General features: G+C 42.1%; 1 long non-coding RNA gene across 1 annotated transcript; it reads left to right on the top strand.

The window, feature by feature from the left end:
• The first annotated feature begins 2,152 nt into the window (after positions 1 to 2,152).
• Positions 2,153 to 3,443, top strand: LOC128805417 (uncharacterized). The gene is made up of 2 exons (XR_008436426.1): positions 2,153 to 2,703; positions 2,873 to 3,443. It is a non-coding gene; the product is annotated as an uncharacterized LOC128805417 (long non-coding RNA).
• The last annotated feature ends 2,565 nt before the right edge of the window (positions 3,444 to 6,008 follow it).

Genomic DNA, 6,008 nt, shown 5'->3' with positions numbered 1-6,008 from the left:
ATGCATGTGTATGCATAACCTACAGAGCCCCAAAGCTCACCTTGAAGCTGGGATTATTACTTTTCTCCTGTCTTTGAAAATAGGATGGCACCACAATGAGTTAATAGAGAAGTTATGGTCTGATGTGTTCTTTTTCCATCTCAAAACTGGTACATGGACTACTTGAACTCATCTGTATGTGTTGTCTTTCCCCCTCTGCCATGGCTTCTATTTTCTCTTGTTTGTGACAATCCAAATAAACAGTTTCATCCTCTCTCCTCCCACTTCAGTTTGCACAGTAACAGCTCTCTGGGCTTAATTTCTGACTTTACTTCCTTCCTATCCTTGTCTCCTTCCTCTCCTCCCAGCTCAGTTTCTGGCTTAATTAATACACCTACTACCAGATTTTTCCACTGTTCAAAAGGAACTTCTACACACCTGCACAGCAGGCCTGTCTCCTTGCAGCAGGGAAACCTTTTTGTCCAGGCAAGGTATTAACTACACTTAAATATATATGCAGCCATAGGATTTCAAACATGAGTATCTGCAAGCTGCCATTCTGGAAGTTAGGTTTTTGTTCTTGTTCTGCTTTTTCTGACAATCTACTGTCAAAAAGACAGCAAAGAATCACCTTCAACCACACTTACTGTTCCATGCAGGGGTCTCCATCAGCCTGAGAGTGAGGGAGTTCCATCCATGGGGACCCTCTGAAAAGTGTGTGGTGACTGGAAAATGCAGCCTTCCAGGAGATGAGGCTGTCCAAGAGCTGATCTGAGAATTATGTAATCATCTCCCTAATTTAAGGCAGATTTTAAACACCTCTCTATTCAGCATTAAGATGCTGCTTTCTCCTTAATGGCCACCTTCAGGCTGTTGACAAGACTTCTGAGGCTGTTTATGTACACTTTTATTCTGGATTTGTTGCCTAGCTGGGGATGTTAGGTCTGGGACAGAGCCTAAGGTTTTGGTTTTTTTTTTTTATTACATCCTAATCTGATTTTTTTTTTCTGTGTGCTGTTCAGTTCCCCAGAGCCGTCTCATGGCTTCTGCAGGTTTTATTTACCTACACTTAGCCCATTTCTCCTTGGATGGATTTCTCTGTTCCTGTATCCCAGAAGCCACTTACTGGTTACGTACAACTGGCAGGCACTCAGGCATGGCTGCAGTCCCCAGGGCAGGGAATGAGCCAGCCAGCCAAAGGAGTTGTCCCCACTGACTACTCACAGGAGTCACAGGAGCACTTCAAGGCTCACTGCCCTCCTTGCACGTGACATTTGTAGGATCACAGGGGCCAGGCTGTCTCAGAGAGCCTGAAGAGTGGACCAAGCAGGTGACTACACAAGGTGAGGAGAGACTCATACCTCCTAAAGTGAGCATAAACTGACGTTGCCCCAAGTATTAAGAACATAAAGTTAATTTTCAATTAAAAAATAACAGCAGTAATGTGGACAACAGTGCCCCTGGGAGTGAGGCTGCTCTGCTGTATGCTGCCAGGCAAACAGCAGGGGGAAAAGCACTGGGAAGCTGGCCTAGGCTTTACCTTCTTGCTAAACTGACAAGAGGTGGCAGTATTTCAAAATTCAACTGCAGCACCAGCACTGTTCAAGCTCTCCACTTGTATCCTCGGTAGAGATACCCGGTAGAGATCATCAGTAACAATCTTCTGTAAAGGGTCATCTGCCTTATGGTTTTCCTTATAGTTTATTTAATAAGCCTCTTTGTGGGAATGGTCTCTAAAAATATCTGATTTTGGTTTGTTTTTTTAATATAAATATATTTACTATAATTTCAGATGTAAGTTTATGGCAATCCAGTAATGTAAGCTATTTTAATATGAGAAGGCCCATGCCATTTTTTCTCATGTCAAATTTAGAGGAACTTAAGCTAAGACAAATAAAGCCACTCCTACAGCACTAGGATTGCTCAGTAGGAAGGCTCCAGTACAATAAAACATTGATATAATTGGCAACTTGTCTTATGATGACAATTTTCTCATATCTGCACACTAGCACATTCTCAGAGAGATGCTGTAACACATTTGTCTTGAGCATCACCTGTGGCAGCAGCTCTCTGGCCAGGATGTCACAATCACCCTCGGTGCTCTGTGAGATAGCAGTGCATGGGGCAACACAGCGGGAGATACACCAGACAGCTCCGGTTCAAAGGGCCAGTAGCCCTTGGTGGCCCCTTGGGGGCAGGCTGGCTTTTAGGGTGATTTTCAGGATGACTCGTAGGATAATTTATGGGGCAGTCCTTGTAACTGCAAGGCAGCATTTCTGTCGGTCCCTCCCTTTGTGACTGTATAGGAGGGACACCAGGGGCTGGCAGACCACGTCAGCACAGCCTGACATCAGAGCCCTGTAGCAGGAGACAGGCTGTCACGGGGACGCTGAATGTACAAGCTCTGTTCCCGGCCCCAGGGAGGTGTGAGGTTGGAGTCCACGGCACAGACTTCAGCTGCTGGAACTCAAGCCTGTGTATGGTCAGGGTTCAAAATTTGCCACCACGTGTTACAGGGTCAGGCTAGAGTCCTACTTATGGCATAGTTTGCAATGAGAAGGAGCCTTATGTGCTGAAGGATAGGCCCCCACCTTGTGATCCTTAATTTTAAAGACCTCAGCATCAGGGCAATTTTCTTGAGTAACTTATTTTAGAGTAGAAATTATCAGTTTCTCGAGGTCGGGATTGAAGGCACTTGAGATGGTATTTCATGTTCGGACTCAGGTGTTTATTATTTCTTATCCATGTTACAGTCTCACTACCACTTCTTCATTAGCAAAGCACAAAATGGCTAACTAATACTTGTTACAAGGTCTTTTAATACTAAACTATCCAATTAAGAAAGGACATCTAGATTATTTTCCTTTTTAACCCAATAACTGATCCCTCGAAGCCTGCAATGCAGACTTTTGTGTCCAATCACAAAACATCACCCAAACCCATGAAGAAGAAGTAAGAAGAAGGTAAAGAAGAACAACCCGTCTCCACCCTAAAACCTCCATCTTTCTTTGTATTTATTTCTATATTCTAAAACCCCAAACTCTAAGTTTCCCACCCTGTGATATTACACACTTCTAACCAACTACATACCCAGTAATCCCAGTACTATCAATCAATTAATCAAATTTTAAAGTCTTCTCCACAGCCTCAGGTCAAATGCAGTGTTCTCTTGTGGGTCTGTGCCTTTCAGCACAGAAAGTCTAAAATTCTCAGCATCCAGGATTCCAACAGAAATCTCCTGGTGAGAAGGACATACATGCTGACTCTGCAGAAGTTCTTTGCTGGGTAACTTAAGTAAAGGAGGGGCAAAAAGTCATGGTACTGTAAGACCTCTTCTAAAATGGTCCAGGGTTGCAAATTTGAATCAAGTCTTGCTGGCTAAGGAGGCTGTTTGACTTGTAAATCAGTTTCTGTTTACAGCTGCTGATGACAGATCCCACACTATTAAAGATGATGTCATTTCATAGTGAAGTGTCTGTTTTTCTCATGGTAAAGATGGATCTGTCATCCCAGATCAGACTTTTGGCTCATCACATCTTGGTTTCTGCCTCCAGGGATGGACAGTGGATAGTGCTGTAAAAAACAGCAGTTCACTTGCTCTTTTTAAATTCATGTATCCTGTGAAACAAGGATATTTGTCTCACCACCTGCACATGCTCAATTAATGCCCTAATGCATTAAGCTTCACTGCACTTCTAGTGTCTTGCATCAAGTCAGATCTTGCTGACAGTACAAAACATACAGAATTTGTATTAATTTCCATGGAGCTGCACCACCAAAGATTTAAGTACCTGGTTCCCTACTGGTCTCCAGTGCATATGCAGGGCTCCCCAGGAAACAGCAGCTAGGAGATTTTTATTAGAAGCCTTTGTAAGAATCACTTCTTGCAAGGTCATGAGATTTTTCTCATAAGCATGCTGAAAAACGGGTGAAAAACAAGAATAGCCACACATGATTTAGTCAATTGTTAATGAAACATATTTTGTTGACTCAAAGAAAGCATACTTTTAATGCTCCAATACACCCCCCAAAGATTCAGAGGGAAAAGACTTTTTTTTACTTCTTGTCCTTCAGACTTCAGAGACACTACAGTTACATCCACATCCAACCACTGCACTGAGAATTTGGGCCCTGGGAGTTCTGCTATTGTTAAAGTATTTAAATCTAACCCATGTTTCAATATACATTTAGGCTCACTGTTGCTCCTCTCTGTATTGAAACTAATATTCCAGCAGGTTCTAACCCTGATTAGTTACTATCCCAGTCACAAAATGCTGGGATATACCTAGTGCTGTGCATAAAAGAACACTTTATATAACTTTGAAACAAAGCCCTTAGCCCCAGCAAAAGAGTAGAGAAAACCCAGACCACAACAAATTGTAAAACAGTATGCAAATAAGAGAATAAGCAAATTGAAAAAAGGGAAATGGAAGTGGCACTTCAAGGCAAAATCCTTTCAACAAAACAGCTGATATCAACACTCCATGTCTTGTGGATGTAGCCAGCTGATAAGATTATGCACTGCTGAGAAATATCATTACTCTGGAAAAGAAATAAAGATTAATGCTCAGAAATGAGGAAAAGGCTGAAAGTCTCTGGCGACTGAAAAATGAAGAACAGCATCATTTAGGCTTTGCTCGTTGTTGTTGTTAACTCTCCAGGGAGACCCAGGCTGTGCTTTGTAAGCTTTATTGCAACTGCATTGGCATTAATCATATGCCTGAAGGCAGCATGGCATGTTGTTTGGCAAATGATGTTGTGTGATATGATTGAAAGGAAGAATTTTTTTTAATTCTTCCCCCTTTAATAATGTTCACCACGCACAGACTCGATTCTGATCTCACACTGGTTTTATATAGTGATTTCACTGCTTTATGCTGTCGTGTAACAGAAAGCAAGGGCAAGATGTTAGGGTGGATACATATCCAACCAGTCATCACTCATTTGAGAGCATTCTGGGCATTGCATTTTAATAATGCCAATGATTTTTGCTAATTGCGAAATTGAAAAAAGGAGAAGAAATCAAAATTAAATAAAAATCTTTTTCCTGAAGAAGACAAACTTGCTTGTGTCCCAGGAGAACAAGGCTTTATTCATTGTTTCCTGTGTTCATGCTCTATGGTATCAGTTTACACCATTATGAAAGGAGATTTAGATCCAAGAGGTTTGTTAGAAAAAAGGAAGCATAATTAAATGCTGTGTGTCCCAGGTCATTCCCAACAGGAAATTTGGGGCAGGTCTTCTGCTGTCCTAGAAAGAGGAGTTTGGCCATGCAAACGTGGGCTGCATTGGGCCCTTGTCCTCAGTGCCAGAGAGCAGTCCTTGGTCTCTTTGTTTACTAATCTGGATATGGACCTGATGACCCTAATTTAGGAACACAGCAGTGTCTAAACTGGAGCCACGGAGTTTTCTTTCCTGCCCCACTGTTGATGTCTTTACAAAATAAGCTAGGAAGCCCATGGATAACACAGGACAAGACTGTATTTCAGTTTTGTAGAGGCAGGATGCTGTGGTACAAGCCCAGAGATGGAGACAGCCTAATTAACTTGAAAATTTTGATTATTCAAGGCTCATTAACAACAGCTTAGTAATACACTGCTATGGTTTTTTTTTTTTTTTTTTTTTCCTGGATGACAATCATTAGCATCAGCCAGCAGTCCAACAGGTAGTGGCTAAATGGTGTTATTACAATTCCTGCTCCCAAACTTTTGAGTCCAACAGCTGGAGTGCACTGCTTTTTGCCATTGCTATCTGTCTACCAGCAGCAGATGATGTGTTTTGGCAAACCTCACTCTGCTGAGATGACTAAGGCCTCTGGGACCTGAATCATGTGCAGACTCCAGAATTTTTCAGGTATTCAGGTATTGGCTTTAAGACAATTCCTTATTACTTGAATGCAGATACAGTTCTTACTCACAACACAAAATTCTGCTGGTGCTGCAAAGTGACAGAGCACAGTTCTCTGCTCTTAGATGTCGAACTGCCTTAAATAATAGTTTTCCAAGCAGTGGGATATGATGCCACCAGGG

Source organism: Vidua macroura, chromosome 3 (assembly GCF_024509145.1).
Source record: "Vidua macroura isolate BioBank_ID:100142 chromosome 3, ASM2450914v1, whole genome shotgun sequence".
Taxonomy (NCBI): domain Eukaryota; kingdom Metazoa; phylum Chordata; class Aves; order Passeriformes; family Viduidae; genus Vidua; species Vidua macroura.
Note: the sequence above shows the minus strand (reverse complement) of the source record. Positions and strands in the feature narration are given on the sequence as shown.